This window comes from Lissotriton helveticus, chromosome 12, assembly GCF_964261635.1.
Source record: "Lissotriton helveticus chromosome 12, aLisHel1.1, whole genome shotgun sequence".
Lineage (NCBI taxonomy): Eukaryota > Metazoa > Chordata > Amphibia > Caudata > Salamandridae > Lissotriton > Lissotriton helveticus.
The window spans coordinates 419,240,884-419,259,670 of record NC_136073.1 but is presented as its reverse complement, the minus strand read 5'-3'; positions in this window follow the sequence as shown (position 1 = coordinate 419,259,670).

Genomic DNA, 18,787 nt, shown 5'->3' with positions numbered 1-18,787 from the left:
CACAACCCTTCCAAATAGCAATTTGTTATAGGTTTTTAAACTCATTTTGGAATTGGGTAACCTGTTACTGAATTGCAAAATGTTTAAGTACATAACAAACAGCCATTTTGTGGTCTCAAATACAGTGGTTTTGAGACTCATAGGCTTTGCAATTGCAAAATGTCTTTGCACATCAGTGCCTTGGGTGGTTTATTGCATGTTCCTCTGCTGCATGCTTATAAAGTCATGGTGCAACCTCAGGTTTTGCAAGGGGCAGAAAAAGTGTTAACCACACAAAAGGTGATGGAAAGAATGCTTACAAAAGGTCTAACCACTGCAATCACAAGGGGTACCATTCCAACCCATCATTTATCACTCACTGTGCCACTCCAGGACTCCCAACCTGCCAGGTGAGGCCCCTTCCAGAAGAGAACACAAGCAATTCCTGACATAGCTTTGATCCTCTGGCACACTGAGCAAGGGATCCATGTCTGGGCATACCCTCGGCTGAAAGGTTATGGTTGGAACGATTGCAAAGAGTATTACCACTGGCAATCGATCAGAGTACCATCCCCTCTTTGCCCACGATGTCATGTAACACTGTGGTGCTAATCATGTTGAGTTTGGACTGTTCCAATGTGCTTTATCCCTGCCTTCCTGACAGGCTGTTAAACAAACTCCAAATTGTGCAAATCGTGGATTTCCACATGTTCCTCATTATTCCATGGAGAGCCCATATTTCAATTGCAAGGGTTATTTTGGCTTCCAGTGAGAAGATAATTTTGTTTGAAGCTCTGAAAACTCTCTGTTGGACTTTCCATCAACATTGCCCGCAGTACCTGATTTCTAGATTTTAAGCACTATTCGTCTAAGAGAGACTGGCGCTCTGGATTCGCCTTGCTGGTCAGCATTCCCAGATTCTGTTGCATAAGATGTGGAGGCTGCTCCTTTATACTGTTAGCCGATGATGCTTAAAAATTGGCTTCCTCTCTCTCTCTTCATTGAATTCCTCGGGAGCTGTCTTTTCTCAAGGCTCCTAAAACTCATCTTTTTGCATCTTTGTTGGCTGGTAAGGCCATTCTCCTTAACTTTCAGTTTTCAGCACTGGGACACTTCTTCCTACTTTCTGTAAATTATTACTGACCTTGATCCTTATGGGAACAGTCCATCACAAACGACCAGGTAAGGCCCCCTCCAGAAGGGAACACAAGCAACTCCAAACTAATTTCAGCCTTGTTAGGCCTCAATAGTGAGGCATAGCATGGATCCTTTTGCACAGTGAGCAAGGACCCACTGCTGGGCATACGTTTGGCCACTTAGGGTGTAGCATCAATCACTCAAAAGGTGGTGAAAGAGTGCTTTGAAATTGCCTAACCACTGGCAGTCGCTCGGGGCAGCATTTCAACCAATCATTTTTCACTCACTGTGAACCTCTAAAAAGGCCTGCCTTAAGTAAATTAGTTCTGAACCGGTTCCGAATGTGAACAGTCCATCCCAAGCTGCTAGGAATCAAGCTGCACATGGCTGAAGATGCCCAATCAGGCTGAAGCTAGTCCTGGTTTGCTTGTGTTCGGGTTTGGGGAGCAACTGGCTTAGCAGTTTGAGTTGGACTGTTACTATTGTAGCAGGACCATAGTTGATTTGAATATAGCTGCGTGTAATCTGAGGTGACATGGTGGGCAAAAGACAGATGGGTTGTGATGCTACCCCGAGCAATTGGAAGTGGTCAGACAAATTGTAGGCATTTTTGCCATCGTCCTGAGTGTGTCTTTGGTAGAAATATTGTGTCTTGCTGGTGGAGATCCTTAGAACAAACTATAAATCCGGTCCCTCAAGAGTTTGCTGTCAATGCCGTCAGAGCTTTAATTACCCTTGTGGCAGGATTTTTCATCTCTTAAGACACTGAGATTTTGGCATAGGCTTACCTTGTCCCCCCAATAATAAAATATCAAGTTACTATGTAAAAGCCCCAAATAGTGAGTTAAACGGAGCACTGTATCTAAGGAAATAGATGGCTACAATGAGAAGGTGCAGGATAATGAAAATCTAATGAACTAAAAATGCACAAAAGGGATTTAAAATAAATTTGTGTTACACAGGTCTCAAAACAAGGGGATATACATTATTTAGATTTAAAATAGTCAGTAACATTGAAATGGACATCCTTGGTTGATACATGTTCATATATTTCAGAACTCATGGATTATTGTTTGAGGCCGGAAATTGTAAAATTTTGAATTGGCTTATATTCTAAATATTTGATTCCCATGTCTGCAAATAGGTTGCAATATATAAATGTCATTGGTGTAACAAATGTGGAAGTGTAAAAGTACTCACATGTTCCTAGATTTCTTGTATTTATGGGACATAAAGCAACTTGTTTTAAAAACAGTACTTTTAACATATGGTATTACATTTTGTGTGCCGGTCACATTTTTATATTAGAGATTACTTTTTTAGATGTAGGATGTGATTAGGGTTGATTCTTAAAATGTATGAAAATGTGAATGTGTAACAATTATACATATTTTGTAGAACACGTCTTTTAGAGAAGTACCTTACAAAAACATTAAATTGTACTTGTTATTCTTAAACTCTTAGTATAATATGTTCACCAGACTACTGTCTAAATACCCATACTTTTAAGATGAACTGAACTTGTCTCTTGAAGTTTCAAACATAGCCCCAAATTCAGTTGAAGCTATTACATATGAAACAATTGAGGATGTTGAAAAACATTTGAGTGCTGGTTATCACCATATGATTTCTTGAATGATTGTTTAACACTCAAAAAATGTATATCATTGTGTTGTTGCCAGCACATCTTTAAAGAAGAAGTCAGGGAAAATGACTTAATTTCCCATCATCTATTTCCCCATGAAGTGACATCACAGCATTTCCTATCATCTATCTACACAGGAATAAACATCACTGCACTTTCCATAACCTACCTGCACAGGAAGTGACATTGCTTCCTGGCTTCTCCCATCACCTTGGTCTTGTGGCCCTGGCATCCCCAGCTAAGACTGGACATAGCATAGTGTAATTCCTATTTTTGCCTGCCACAGCTTGGATGGACATTGGGCCTGAACCTTGGTTCTGCTGGAATGTACAAGGTAGGATAAAATCATGTGCCTCCCCAAGACCCCATACTGCCAAAGTACACAATCCCACCCAGACCTAGACGTCCCAAACAGCCACATAGCATTTGCACAAAACATAGATCCAACCACATATAAAACTCACCAACTGCAACACACCTTAGACTACAGAACACACATTCCAACGTCTGTTGAATAAGACTTGCTCAGCTGTAGTCCACACAACAGACATAACAGACATCATCACCTAGCGCAAGCTTGACACCCTCATCAATATGGACACAGGGGTCACCCTGATATCCTCACACATCTCAATGGCTACAACATCCTTTGGATAGGCCACACATATATACAAGGGGAGAGGATTCACTGTTATCCATAAGTTCTTCTGATCCTGCACCCTAGGCAAGCAAGTAATACTCAATCCACAGAGCTGCTTACATTCCATTTCTCACTCTCTGCCACTCGGACAGCCACTTTCCATATCTATAGAGCTTCTGGGTAGAAGAAAGATGCAACTGATGAATTGTCATACCCCAGCACCCTCTTGTCCATTTGACAAGCCCACACCTCCCTCCTGGGTGACTTCAACCTCCTAGACAACACAAGTTCCAAAAAGCTAAAGACAGGGTTTTCAAACTCATTGACACACTCAGTATGGTACAGCATGTCATACAACCAACACACTCCAAAGACCACACCCTCAACCTTGTCTCCTCCACATTACCACTAACCCAAGGCAAATCAAGCAAACCTGTAGAAAGTACCAACCACTTTGGCATCCTCATCTCGCTACTCAGCATCCTACTAACAAACCAAGATCAACAGAATAAACAAGACTAAAATTGCACATCTTTCAAAGAGTTCTCCATAGAAAACCTAATGCTTGAACTCATCTCTCAGGCTGTCAACAGGCTGTCAACTCCACATCTGATGCCAAGGCACTTCCGAACTATGTCAACACTTTTTGGCAACTATGTGTGCATGCACTTTTCAATTAGAATATTCAAGTGTAAGCTAAAGCCTGCACCCTGGTACTCCAAAGACTTTGCTGACAATAAATGATCCATTCACATTCAGACAAGAAAAAGAAAAACAGAATTCATTATGAGTCCCTACACGCAACACACCAACATTTCATCTCATTAACTAAAGAATACAAATATATTATTACTATAAATAAAGCCACCAATATAAGCTGAGTGATTTACTCGACAATAAAGCACCACATCAACACCCAGCCAGACTCACCTATTCCTCAGTTCACAGAAAAATATAATGCTTCAACCTCCACTTCAGTGAAAGAAAATTAGATACTCCGGCAGCTTATTGGATAAACCAAGCCTGCTTAATCAATTCCTTCCATCTCTTTCTGTAGAATCCTGCAATGTTCACCCTTTATATCCATATTTCTAGCAGAACTCGTCGATATACTCTAATTCCTCAAAGCCACTCCTATGTGGGGTGATCTATCACCTATACTCACCACTGTCAATTCCTCTCTCACTCAAGGCATCTTTCGAGAATCTCTCTCAAAACTGTACGTATCTTCCACTCCTAAGGAAACCTATACAAGATACATAACATCTCCTGCTCATCTATCAGTCTTGCTTCAGTTCACGGTGCAGAATGAAACGTGCTACCTTATACACCATAGACATTGCACTCCTGATCACAGATGAAGGTGACCCTTGCCTCCTGATAATGCCGGACCTCTCGGCTGCCTTAGACACAGCCAATCATCCCACCCTCGTTTGCACCTAGTGGTCTCAAATGGTATTTACTAGCAATGCCCTTCATTGGTTATCTTCCTACATTTAAAACAAACACTCGTTTGTCCACAAGGGTGCCTCAAGCTCCTAAAGATCGATAAATCTTGTGGAGTCCCCTATAATCTCATACTGTCCCGAGACATAATCATCTTCTACATGGAGCCACTTGGTGCTCTTTTCACTGATAACTGCATCAAGATTAACCAATCTGCTGCTGATACACATGTCTACTTTCATGTCTCCAGGCATAGATTCTCGGGATCTACTTGAAGCTCATTCCAACCAAGAAAGAATGTGTGTCATTTACCAAGAACAATTATCAAGAAACATTATACCAACCTCTGGCAAAGCAACAGTACATAGGCACAAAATGGAGGCTAGAGCACAGGCAATAATATTTTTGATTTGTAAACTCAATGAGCTCATGCAGAGTCCAACATCAGCACCCATTAGGAAAGAATTACAAGCAAAAATTAGGGCATCTGCAGGCTATACACAACAAGCATTAACAGGCGAAAAGGAGGCAATGTTGGACAAAGTGCAATGCCAGACCTATAAATGTATTTTTAAACTTCCGAAACACACTCGTAACAGTCTAATTCGATTGGAGTTTGGCCTAAAGCAACAGAGTAAGGAATGCCTGGGAATACATATAAAATACTTTTATCAGGTTTTAACAGCTCCAGCCGGAAGTTTAAAAAGTATGCTCAATCCAATGTACAGAGAGCCCACTAACCCGTGGCAAGGTTACAAGGTAACAGCAGTGGAAACCTTGGGGTTAGCAATCGAAAATTGGCAGGATGGATCAGTAAATTATCTGGCGATCAAAAATGCAATAAACAAACAATGCTTTTTCCTGTCACATACAAATGATGTAGCAGAATATGTGTCAAGAAGAGGGCCATTCGGGTTGGCAACATCATACATTGGGCATAATATCCAGCCCTACCTTAGCCAAGCTCTGGGAAGGAAAGCACTTAAAAACATTATATGGGCTAGACTAGTGCCCCTTCAAATTAAGGCACTAAACCCCGGATGGAAGTCCCTTGAACACAAAACAAGATGCAGACTCTGCAACTATAAACACGAATCTCTGTTACACATGATTTGTTACTGCCCTGTGATGCTTCTCCCCCATCAGATCCATTTAAAACTAATTTGGCTATGGCTCGGGGTTCAGACAGTAAAAGAAGCGGTGGCGGCACTTTTCTCTTGCTCTCGTCCAGCAGATTTGGCTAGGTTTGGAAATATATGGCAGAGCTGCGAAAAGTAAGTGAATGGCTGGTTACCAAACTGTTAACTTAGACTTAGTTGCGCACTACTACATAGATGTTAAACAAAATCTGTCAGGTTTCACCACATTTTCAACATAATTGTCATTCGTAATTTATTCACAAATGTTTTAGAAATCAAAAAGACACAATTTATACATTACATTTGCATTATTGAAATAAATAAGCTTAATTTCATTATTAAAGCGTCACTTAATATACAAAAAAAATTCTCAACAAAAGATGTTCGTAGCCCAATGCATTTCGGGACACATTAGCAGTCCCTTCGTCAGGGGAAATGCTGAAAACCAAAGAGATAAAATACAGGCACATCAGTATCAGTTTTTATGATAGTATGACAACATATTCCAGTTGAACTAAAAGAAACACCATCACCAAAAAGAAACCACCTCGTGAGTTTAAGAGAAAAATAGAATCGGAGCCAATATTGAACAACTCACTCGGTAAGGTGGAGGGAACAACCCTCAAATAGCAATTCCTTGTTTCGTATAACACCGACTCCAATCTCCCTATTCCATAACAATACATAATTTTACTAAAGGCTATCTAGCTAGTTAAACGGACCACATTACTGAATGCTCATAATATTTTCATACCTTGAAATTGTCAGAACACGGTGCCAGTGTATATGATGCCAATGCTGTTATAGGTACTCTATTATCAAGAAAAAGAAAAAGAAAATACTCTGCTATTCGCAGCACTCCCACCCTGCTTCAATTCAGAAGGAATTTGAAGACTTGGCTTTTTAACCTTTCTGTTTAGGTGGATTTTCTTCTTTGTTCTCCCCTGGGCTTTTGTTTTTTTTTCTTGTTATGTTGTTATACACTGTAGCTTCATGTGGAAAGCGCCGGGACACTCTTTTAGAGTAGCCGAGCGCTATATAAACATATTTTAACATAACATAACATAACATAACATTGTCTATGAACACTTTGATGCGTCTTTAAGAACGTGTGGAATAGCCGTGCAAAGCTTACCAATTAAATGTCTGTTAGGTAACTGATCTCTTAATGTCCAACCCGCTTTTTTACCTTCGTTAACTCGCAACCCTGCCGGTATTCAAAAACAATAAGTCAGGACTGTTTCCAAAGTTGAACTACCCATTTAGTACATAAACACCAACCCATATCTGCTCTTACCGCAATGTACGCCTCGCTATCATATACGTGACAAGACCGATTACTCCAGAACCGTTCCGATATCTGAGCCCTGTCCCAAGCGTTCATTTTAACCACCTGACTACGCGATCCTGTGAAACACGTTGTAACTATATTCAACCAATCAAAGTTCTTCTTCCATAAATGCGGCATCACGTGCCCGGCACTCTCTATGTTTTCTCGTTGCTATGACAACCCCCGGAAGAAACGGCGGCGATTCAATGCAAAACCAACTTTACTCGAATTCCTGTTGTTTATAAATTGTACTATGAGCACAAAAAATGAAAAAAAAAAGGGCTCATTCTATGTCCAATTGGTGTGTAATAAATATGGAGAACAACAATATTTCCATAAAAAACTAAATGGCACGTCTAGGGGCGTTGCTGGGGCACCAGCGTATGCCAATACTTACATGGCAAAATATGAAGAGGAACATACTTTTTGGCAATGCTGATTGGACACAGAATTTTAAAAAAATTTGTCGTTTCATAGACAATATCTTTGTGATATGGTCAGGAACAGAAACTCAATTGTTGGATAACATAGCAATACTCAATTAAAAAAAACAAGGATTCAAGTTACTCACACAGTGAGCAAAACAAAAATCGCGTTTCTTGATTTAAATGTGGAAATAGAGGGTGATAAGATCATCACCACGCTATATCAAAAATCTACAGATAAAAACAGTTTGCTACATCATCGAATCTTTCATCCTCAAAATCTGTTAAAAAATGTACCCTATTCACAGTTTTTAAGATTACGGCGAATTGTCACAAACAAAGAAAGGAGCATAGACTACATTACAGAGTACAAGGAGAATTATGAAAAAAGAGGATATCCAAAGAAACTCCTTGATGAAGCCCAACTCAGAGCAACCAACCAAGAAAGGAGTGTCTTGCTGAGAAAAAAGAAAAAATGGAAACTAGACGCAACGTGTTTGTATCTAAATATTCAATAAACTCACAAAAAATGAAAAACATCATTAACAAACGTTGGCAATTGTTACAGTTGGGAGGAGATTTTCATAATATCTTCTCAGAAAGATCTTTGTTCGCATATACTCGATCAAAGAACATTAAAGAGATACTTAATAAAAAGGAAGTTGAAAAATCTAAACGAAAGGTATGTGGAGTTGTACAAACTGCATACATTGAACAACGCGATAATTGGAAATTCAATTTCTCATCCACATACAGGGCAAACTATCAAATTGAGATACGAAGGCGATTGCAACACTGACCATGTCATATACACTATCAAATGTCCGTGTGGATTATGATATGTTGGAAAAACGGAACGAAAGATAAAGATACGAATATCTGAACATAAAAGCAGAATCAGAAATAAATCCATGACTCCACCATTGGCATGAAAAACAACACACCATAGCACAACTTAGGTTTCAAATTTTAGAGGTGGTACTGACTCAAGAAGGTACTGACATGAACAGGAAATTGTTACAAAGACAGACATATCGGATAAAAACACTGAATACACTGACCCCTGGAGGTCTTAATGACCGTATTGAATTAGGTAGCTACTTATAAATCCAGTATAACCCAGTAATTAGTCATAACCCACACTACAGGTAATATAATACATGTTCTGGTTTTTTATGGAAATATTGTTGTTCTCCATATTTATTACGCACCAATTGGACATAGAATCGCATCTTGATTCATATTTTATTTATTTTCATTTTTTGTGCTCATAGTACAATTTAGAAACAGCAGGAATTCGAGTAAAGTTGGTTCTGGAGTAATCGGTCTTGTCACGTATATGATAGCGAGGCATACATTGCGGTAAGAGCAGATATGGGTTGGTGTTTCTGTACTAAATGGGTAGTTCAACTTTGGAAACAGTCCTGACTTATTGTTTTTGAATACCGGCAGGTTTGCGAGTTAACGAAGTTAAAAAAGCGGTTTGGACGTTAAGAGATCAGTTACCTAACAGACATTGAATTGGTAAGCTTTGCACGGCTATGCCACTCGTTCTTAAAGATGCATCAAAGTTTTCATAGACAATAGCAGAGTGTTTTCTTTTTCATTTTCTTGATAATAGAGGACCTATAACAGCATTGGCATCATATACACTGGCACTGTGTTCTGACGATTTCAAGGTATGAAAATATTATGAGCATTCAGTAATGTGGTCCGTTTAACTAGCTGGATAGCGTTTAGCAAAATTATGTATTGTTCTGAAATAGGGAGATTGGAGTCGGTGTTATACGAAACAAGGACTTGCTGTTTGAGGGTTGTTCCCTCCACCTTACCGAGTGAGTTGTTCAATATTGACTCTGATTCTATTTTTCTCTTAAACTCACGAGGTGGTTTCTGTTTGGTGATGGTGTTTATTTTAGTTCAACTGGAATATGTTGTCATACTATCATAAAAACTGATATGATGTGCCTGTATTTTATCTTTTTGGTTTGCAGCATTTCCCCTGACGAAGGGACTGCTAATGTGTCCCGAAATGCATTGGGTTACGAATATCTTTTGTTGAGAATTTTTTTTGTATATTAAGTGAAGCTTTAATAATGAAATTAAGCTTATGTATTTCAATAAGGCAAATGTAATTCATAAATTGTGTCTTTTTGATTTCTTAAACATTTGTGAATAAATTACGAATGACAATTATGTTGAAAATGTGGTGAAACCTGATAGATTTTGTTTAACGTCTATGTAGTAGTGCGCACCTAAGTCTAAGTTAACAGTTTGTTAACCAGCCATTCACTTAGTTTTAAACATTGAGTAAATAACTGGGTATACTCAAATTAGGTGCAGCACACTGATCAAAATAAATTGATTATCATTGCATAAACTTTACGTAACGAGGAGTGCTCAGAACACATAATTCTTTCTTATCTATTTAGAGCTGCGAAAAGGGCTTGCGGAAGAAGACGGGTCATGCAATATGCAAAGTTAACTCCACCAAATAAGTAATATGTGCCCCCACTAAATCAGATGAAGAAGATATTACACTTTTGCCAAATACTACAAGAAACTAAGTAAAAAGGACGCATTGGCACACCCTTGTGATGACATCAATGGACAGACATAAATATTCACGTATTTATCGTATTTTAATTGCCTCGAGACTGCTGTATATAAATGTTTTCTTTTATAAACTGCTGTTTTTTTAAACCTTTTATAACTGGCATACAGGTAGTTTTGCAAATTAATTTTTTGAATTTGAATTTAATCTTTATTGTTTAGTTATTTAAAACCATAACAAATTTCCTTTACAGTACTCATCCAACGTGGTAAAATCCAAATGGTACATCTCCAGAAAGAGAACTAAAATCGATATAAAATGACGGAGAAACGAGAAATTTTATCCATTGTCCTAATAAGTCTTAAAAATATTAGATTGCTTTCAGGCGTTTTTCAAAAGTCAGCAAGAACTTTACCATCTTACAGTTTATTTGAGGGGACATTCAGTCCAAGCCACTAATTACTGCAGTCCTGCAAGTGCGTAGTCTCTTGACCAAAAGATGTTCTTTAGGAAGAACCTTCTCTCCTTGTTCAGCATCTTACAGAGACATATAATGTGAATTAAATCTTCTTTTTTGTTACCACAGAGGTGACAAGTAACAGAATCTGTATGCTCCCAGACAGGCTCGTCGGCCAAAGTTGGAAATTTGCCAAATCTCAAGGCCATCAGCCTTTTTTTTAATGAAAACGGAGTATGTTGTATCCAAATATGCCGCTGGAGTAAGAGATTTATAACTATTGATCACAGCCCAGGAATGAGAACGATGTGAGAATTTTATTTGTCTGTGATCAATGAATAACAATTTGCAGCTTTATTTAATGCCTGTTTGAATAACGTGAATGGCAAGTTTTTATCCCAAAGCTTGGCTGTGCATGTTAACTTCAATGCACTTGACAGGAATTTGTTTGCCTCTGATTTTTTTTGCGTTTCTAGTTCCTGCCATAAAAATTTGTTAAGATTATTATCGATGGCTTTCTTCTTAATCTAATACCACACCTTGATGCATGAGTAAAGTCGGCCCAATGATTCGTTCTTTAAGCCGAATTCAAGGCGCATTTGCGCGGGCGAGGCAGAGTTGGGAAGACGTAATACCTTTTTGTAGATTTTAGTAATTAAATTGTTTAAAAGAACAGAATCCTTGCCATGCATAGCTATGCTGGCGTAAGCTAGAGTGGGCATGGCTTTGTTAGCAATCACAGTTAGGAATGGTTTTAACGATGGACCTTCCAATTTTGTTGCCAAGGTGCTGAGTGCAAATATTAAGGCTCCTGCTCTGTGTGGCAGGTAATTTTTTTGGTCTTTAAAGGAGAGCTTGTCGTCAATGTAATATCCCAGGTATTTATTATTTGCTACCCTTTCCAGCTGTTTTCCTTCTAGCCAGATATTGTGGGTTGTTGTACGTCGATTGGTAATTACCATTATTTTGGATTTGAAGTAATTAAGAACCAGCTTGTTTGCTGACAGGAAAGCTGAAAGTACTGTTAGCAGCCTTGATAAACCGACTTTTGTAAGACTCATTAGCACGATGTCTTCAGCGTATGCCAGGTGTGTCAGTTGTAGGTTGCCTAATTTCGGAGAGTGAGAGTTACAGGAATTTAGCTTACCAGAAAGATCCGAAATGAATAAATTGAACAAATGAGGAGCCAGGACAAGACCTTGTTTTAATCCAATAGTTGTGAACACTTTTCTCCATAAATGGAATCCATCCCCTAATTTAACTTGCGTCCAGGTATCTGAATAGAATAACAACAGGCCCCTTAATATACTCTCTGGTATCTCACAAGCTCTTAATTTAGCCCATTATAAATTCAGATCCACACTGTCAAAAGCCGCTTGCAAGTCTATAAAACACAAGTTCAAGTCCTGTTTAGTACGCTTGCATTTTTCAGCTATCATTGTGATGGCTAAAATGTTTGATATTGTTCTGATCCCTTCTCCAAACCCGGTTTGGTTGATTGGGATCAGATCTCTTTCTCCTGACCACTTTACAAGATCTTTTAAAAGCAGCGATGCGAAATATTTAGCTTCAACATCCTGCAGTGCTATTAAACGGTAATTGAGTGGGCTGGTTCTTTCTCCGCCTTTATATATAGGCATTATGAAGTTTCTCGAGCAGTAAGCTCCAATATTCCGATGCATGTTTGTAGGTCGCTTGCTGGATACCATTTGGTCCTGGAGCCCCATTACTTTTGCCCTTTTTGATTATTTTTATTATCTCCTCTGCAGAGTAAGTTCCATACGTTGCATCTAAAAGTGACATTTTGCACTGGCCAGTTGATAGAGTCTGACTGCAACACTCTACCTCAGTAATCCTTTTATTTTGATGTTTCAAAATGAGTGCGTTCCCTGGGACATTTTCTAAGCTTTCTTTAAATTTTGACGAGAGAAAAATGGCCCATTTAGTTTCCTGCACATTCGAAGTCAGAAAATTTCGAGGTCTTATTAACTGATCATAATCTTCCAAAATGTATTTGAATTCGGAAGTTTAGAGCTGAAGAGCAATTTCGTCCAAAAGTTCTCCTTTGTTTTCCTTTTGGACTTCCAGACCATTTTTTTGTATGAATTTCTTTGTGCGAGAATTGTATCCAATTATTCAGCGTATCCTCTATTATTGTGAACCACTCCGTTTTATTAGAGTTAGACCAATTTATGCGCTTTTGGTTAATTGTACAAGGTTGTCCCTCCGGTATGTAAGATGTTTGGAATCTTTCCGTGCAGATATTGAACTTAGTATGTTGCATCACATGTAACTATTTTTAATGGAAATATAGTGCAATATTGATACAATGTAAAAATTCTAATTTCAAAGCCTCTAAATCAGCAATTTAGTGTAACCGTATCCCTAGGTACAATAACAAAATTTGACAATTACTATTAGTATCATAATAATTAATTAGATCATCTATTTTAGTCATCTAGCCCCAACACGAGTGTGTAGTATCACTTTAAATATAGAGAACAGCCATACTTATGTATTGATAGACTTTGTCTGTTGTCCCAATTACAATCTTCCATACCTACTTTTAACGTACATCTTGCTTTGGATATACCCGCAATTTAGATATAAACAGCTGGGGTCCTCAGACCACAAGCATAGTGTTCATATATGCTGAGGCCCTGCTCATTTTAGTTACCTAGCCCCAGCACCAGCGTGCAGTATCGCTTTAAGTATAGACAAGAGCCATATTTATGTATCGATAGATGGTGGCGGTCGTTCTAAACAATATTCTTCCCATATCCATTTTTTGTAAATCTCACTTGGGAAACATGCGTATTTTAAATACAAACACATGAGGATCGCAGATTGTAAACGTAGTACTTATTCCGGCTGAGGCTCTGTCCAAGAATATATTTCGAATTAGACGACCACAACATTAGTGGACGGAAACGGCCCCCTCCCTTTTTTTTCAACTAAATGAATATAATAGTCTCGAGTCTTCATGATATCAGTGCTTTTATGTAGGCGTTTAAGTCACACGCCTACTCGGGTGAAGACGCTGATTCTACAATGGAGGACCTGAGAGGCAACTGCTCTTCGTGCAAAGGGGAGGGATTAGGTCTGTCCGATCGGAGCCAATTAGATTTCAGTCTTTGAAGCCGCAGGAAGTAAACATGCAGGCTTTAAATTTCTATCCAGTGATTGGTTCTATTGTAAACGCTCCTCGGCCCAATCACAGATACCTTCAGCTTATTTAACAACCGGCGGGAAACAGAGTTCATTGTATGCAATACGGAATCCCCATTATCAGCGGGAACGTTTCGCTATCGGAGGTAAGACTCTAGCCCAATTTTCTTTTAGTTATAGACAGAGTAGTAAACTATTTCTGTCGCTTTATGCCTTAAAATATACTCCAAAATAATTACAAAAAGGGGGTGGTGATGGACAAAGTATCTGAGTTAATCAGAACACTCGTACCCAGTCAACAGATCAGGGCTTGATCCATCACCGTTTTTTAGCTCACTGCACCATCCCAGTTCAGAACCTGGCTATATGCAAATTAGTCTGTCCCTGGCCCAGTGCATCATGGGAAAAGGGCAGACCAAACTACCAAGCCAATTCTTCACTGGAAAGGAAACAAGCTTCCGGGGACCGGTTTCTGGCATTACAGCCGTCTTCGGCCCGGCTTGCTTGAATCCTGATGGTGCAATGAGCAAGGGACTCATGTCTGAGCATACCCTTCCACACTCATGGTGGCCAAAATAATTACAAAAAGGGGGTGGTGATGGACAGAGTATCTGAGTTAATCAGAACACTCGTACCCAGTCAACAGATCAGGGCTTGATCCATCACCGTTTTTTAGCTCACTGCACCATCCCAGTTCAGAACCTGGCTATATGCAAATTAGTCTGTCCCTGGCCCAGTGCATCATGGGAACAGGGCAGACCAAACTACCAAGCCAATTCTTCACTGGAAAGGAAACAAGCTTCCGGGGACCGGTTTCTGGCATTACAGCCGTCTTCGGCCCGGCTTGCTTGAATCCTGATGGTGCAATGAGCAAGGGACTCATGTCTGAGCATACCCTTCCACACTCATGGTGGCCAAAATAATTACAAAAAGGGGGTGGTGATGGACAGAGTGAGAGTACTCTGCTTAATTCAGAGACTCTGTCCATCACCACCCCTTGTTGTAAATAATTTTGTCCACCCTAAGCGTGGAAGGGTATACTCAGATGTGAGTCCCTTGCTCATTGCACCATCAGGATTCAAGCAAGCCGGGCCGAAGACGCCTGAAATGGCAGAAACCGGTCCCCGGAAGCTTGTTTCCTTCCCAGTGTAAGAATTGGCTTTTGTAGTCTGGTCTGCCCTGTTCCCATGATGCACTGGGCCAGGGACAGACTAATTTGCATACAGCCAGGTTCTGAAACTGGGATGGTGCAATGAGCTAAAAAACGGTGTTGGATCTAGCCCTGATCTCTTGACTGGGTGAGAGTACTCTGCTTAATTCAGAGACTCTGTCCATCACCACCCCTTGTTGTAAATAATTTTGTCCACCCTAAGCGTGGAAGGGTATACTCAGATGTGAGTCCCTTGCTCATTGCACCATCAGGATTCAAGCAAGCCGGGCCGAAGACGCCTGAAATGGCAGAAACCGGTCCCCGGAAGCTTGTTTCCTTCCCAGTGTAAGAATTGGCTTTTGTAGTCTGGTCTGCCCTGCCCTGTTCCCATGATGCACTGGGCCAGGGACAGACTAATTTGCATACAGCCAGGTTCTGAAACTGGGATGGTGCAATGAGCTAAAAAACGGTGTTGGATCTAGCCCTGATCTCTTGACTGGGTGAGAGTACTCTGCTTAATTCAGAGACTCTGTCCCTCACCACCCCTTGTTGTAAATAATTTTGTCCACCCTAAGCGTGGAAGGGTATACTCAGATGTGAGTCCCTTGCTCATTGCACCATCAGGATTCAAGCAAGCCGGGCCGAAGACGCCTGAAATGGCAGAAACCGGTCCCCGGAAGCTTGTTTCCTTCCCAGTGTAAGAATTGGCTTTTGTAGTCTGGTCTGCCCTGTTCCCATGATGCACTGGGCCAGGGACAGACTAATTTGCATACAGCCAGGTTCTGAAACTGGGATGGTGCAATGAGCTAAAAAACGGTGTTGGATCTAGCCCTGATCTATTGACTGGGTGAGAGTACTCTGCTTAATTCAGAGACTCTGTCCATCACCACCCCTTGTTGTAAATAATTTTGTCCACCCTAAGCGTGGAAGGGTATACTCAGATGTGAGTCCCTTGCTCATTGCACCATCAGGATTCAAGCAAGCCGGGCCGAAGACGCCTGAAATGGCAGAAACCGGTCCCCGGAAGCTTGTTTCCTTCCCAGTGTAAGAATTGGCTTTTGTAGTCTGGTCTGCCCTGTTCCCATGATGCACTGGGCCAGGGACAGACTAATTTGCATACAGCCAGGTTCTGAAACTGGGATGGTGCAATGAGCTAAAAAACGGTGTTGGATCTAGCCCTGATCTCTTGACTGGGTGAGAGTACTCTGCTTAATTCAGAGACTCTGTCCATCACCACCCCTTGTTGTAAATAATTAAAATATACTCCATACTTTTTTACACTAGGCTACCTGGTCCCGATTGCAGTGACGGCTACAACTAAAAGCTTCTTAAAGAATAGTGGCTAAAGAGAGGTCGGCAGTATATCCTTCCTAATTCAGGTATGCCATTAAAAAAAAAATCTCCATACAGAGGAGACGTATAGATGAGAGTAACTGTTGAGTCCATCTAAGGATATCCCCATAAATGTCTGGTTATCATTTTCATGTCTTGTTAGGCAAATCTCCACTAAATAACAAAAAAAAGAGCAGCTTTCAGCCTATGCCAGATATCCTCAATTGGTGAGACTCACGACGAGTACCTGCAACGGCAGGTATGTTACCCTATATCTAGCGGATACCCTCATTGTCATGATATAGCTCGAATAGTATCATTAATGGGAGCATGGCTATTTTTACTTTTAGATCTTGCCAGGATTTTCCTCCTCGTTCCTCCCATAGAAATACATGAGACGCCTGGCAAACAATCTCAACAGGAGGTAGGTCATTAGATGCCCTGAGAGAATATATAGCTACCATAAGAGATATGCCATCCAATATTAAGAGGGTAGTGATAAACACCCGAGAATAACATTCTTTTAAAAGAGCCCTTTTTTTTGGATAAATTCGCAGGATTGTTTCAGAGAACCTCCAATATTTAGACATCTGAACAACAAAGTGTGCTAACTCGCCGCCTCGCAGAGAATTGTAACATCTCTCAGGAGACTATACACTAGGTAAGAAAGTCCCCATCAAATCGTAGTAACTGAGATATAAGTCACCAGAGGGGTTCATATCCAACACGGTACCCCATTAGGATAATAAACATAGTACTAATGTTCAATTGCTTTACATAGAATAGGGATGTAAATGGCCATATATAGGAGATTGTAATTAATTAACTTAGTGATGGTAAGACTACGGGGTACAGTAGTGGATAGGACGAACGTAGAGATAAAAACACAGTTCTACATACATTACATAATAACATGTTGATGTGTCCACTTAGACAGAACATCGTCTTTGGTGTCCACTAATGAGGTTCTTTTGAGGAAAGGAAATATGTTGTATAGATTATATAATTGACAAATGCATAACTGTATGTACATTTATTGTAGGGAAATTGTAAAGACCCTTCATTTCGACAGACAACAAAACAATGTCTTGATAAAGGTGGACTCCATTCACTCCAAACCACCGAAACGCGTCGACGCTATTGTTCCGTACAATTTAAGTCTCCACCACCAATGTTTATATCTAAAAATGTAAGTGGTAAAACATAGGTGTGAATAACTGGCAGTTTTAAATGTACTAATTGCATTTAGCAAATTTTGTGTTTTACTAATTTTTGTCTGTCCTTTTTATTGTGCAGGTCGCAATATATGGTGTTATTATATGTAATTTCCCTCTTTCTTTAATAATTGAATTAGGTTTTATAATTTGTATAGGCATGTATGTGATTTGTTTTTTGATTCCAGACTAAATAATAAATTTGTCATATTTTATATATTTGTGATTATATGAGTTTTATCTACAGTGTGTATTTTTGAGGCTATGTTTTAGCTTTCGTTGTAATAATTTCAAGGGAACACTTCTTTTCACTGGTTGGATAACCTCACTTCCCTTGACTGTACTAAGGGGTTCCTCTCTTTTTCTTAAACATTATCTGCACAACCAGTTGGTTGGAGAGGCTACTTGTCTCGCACACTCTAATTTTAGAGTCATAGCGGTTGATCATTGACAACCACAAAACATTATGGATAAACTTAAAACCTTCGGGTTTTCAGATGACCAGTATAACAGACTAATGAACCTTAACCCTAAGGCAGGTGGCACAAAAAGTTTAAATAACAGCAGCCATGAACAACTGGTGAAGATTCTTAATTTAAAAAAGAAGTTAATTAGAAAGGAACTTCACGCTGAGTTTCTTATTGACTACCTAAAATCAGGAGTCATACCGATTGGCCTGCAAGTACGGAATGAACCAGGTCTCTTTGTAGAACATCCAAAATGTATAGAGACCTGGACATTGATAGCCAATCATTGTAGCCGCGATTGGTAAATATTAATCATCGAAACGGCACAAGAGATCATAGATATAGAGAAACAAGAAATAGATACATTAGAAACTCAATTACAACAGTCACCAGCACTCAAGGACGCGAAAAGAAACTCGAAAAAAATAACCATGATGTTGATGGCTATAGGGAATACCTCACTAATAAGAAACTTAGAAAATTCAAAAAGGATGTAGAAAAGTATTCAGAAGAGGTAGTTTACCCCTACACTAATAAAGACTACTATACCAAAAAGAACGAACCCCGGGGGGATAGACCCTAACAACAATGACCCGTCTATTCTGGAGGGGGTGGTAACAAAAGAATTAAATTTTCTGAAACTTCAGGGTCAGGAAGTGAAGAAGAACCAGATAGACCCCAGGAAAACAGGGGCAGTCACAACT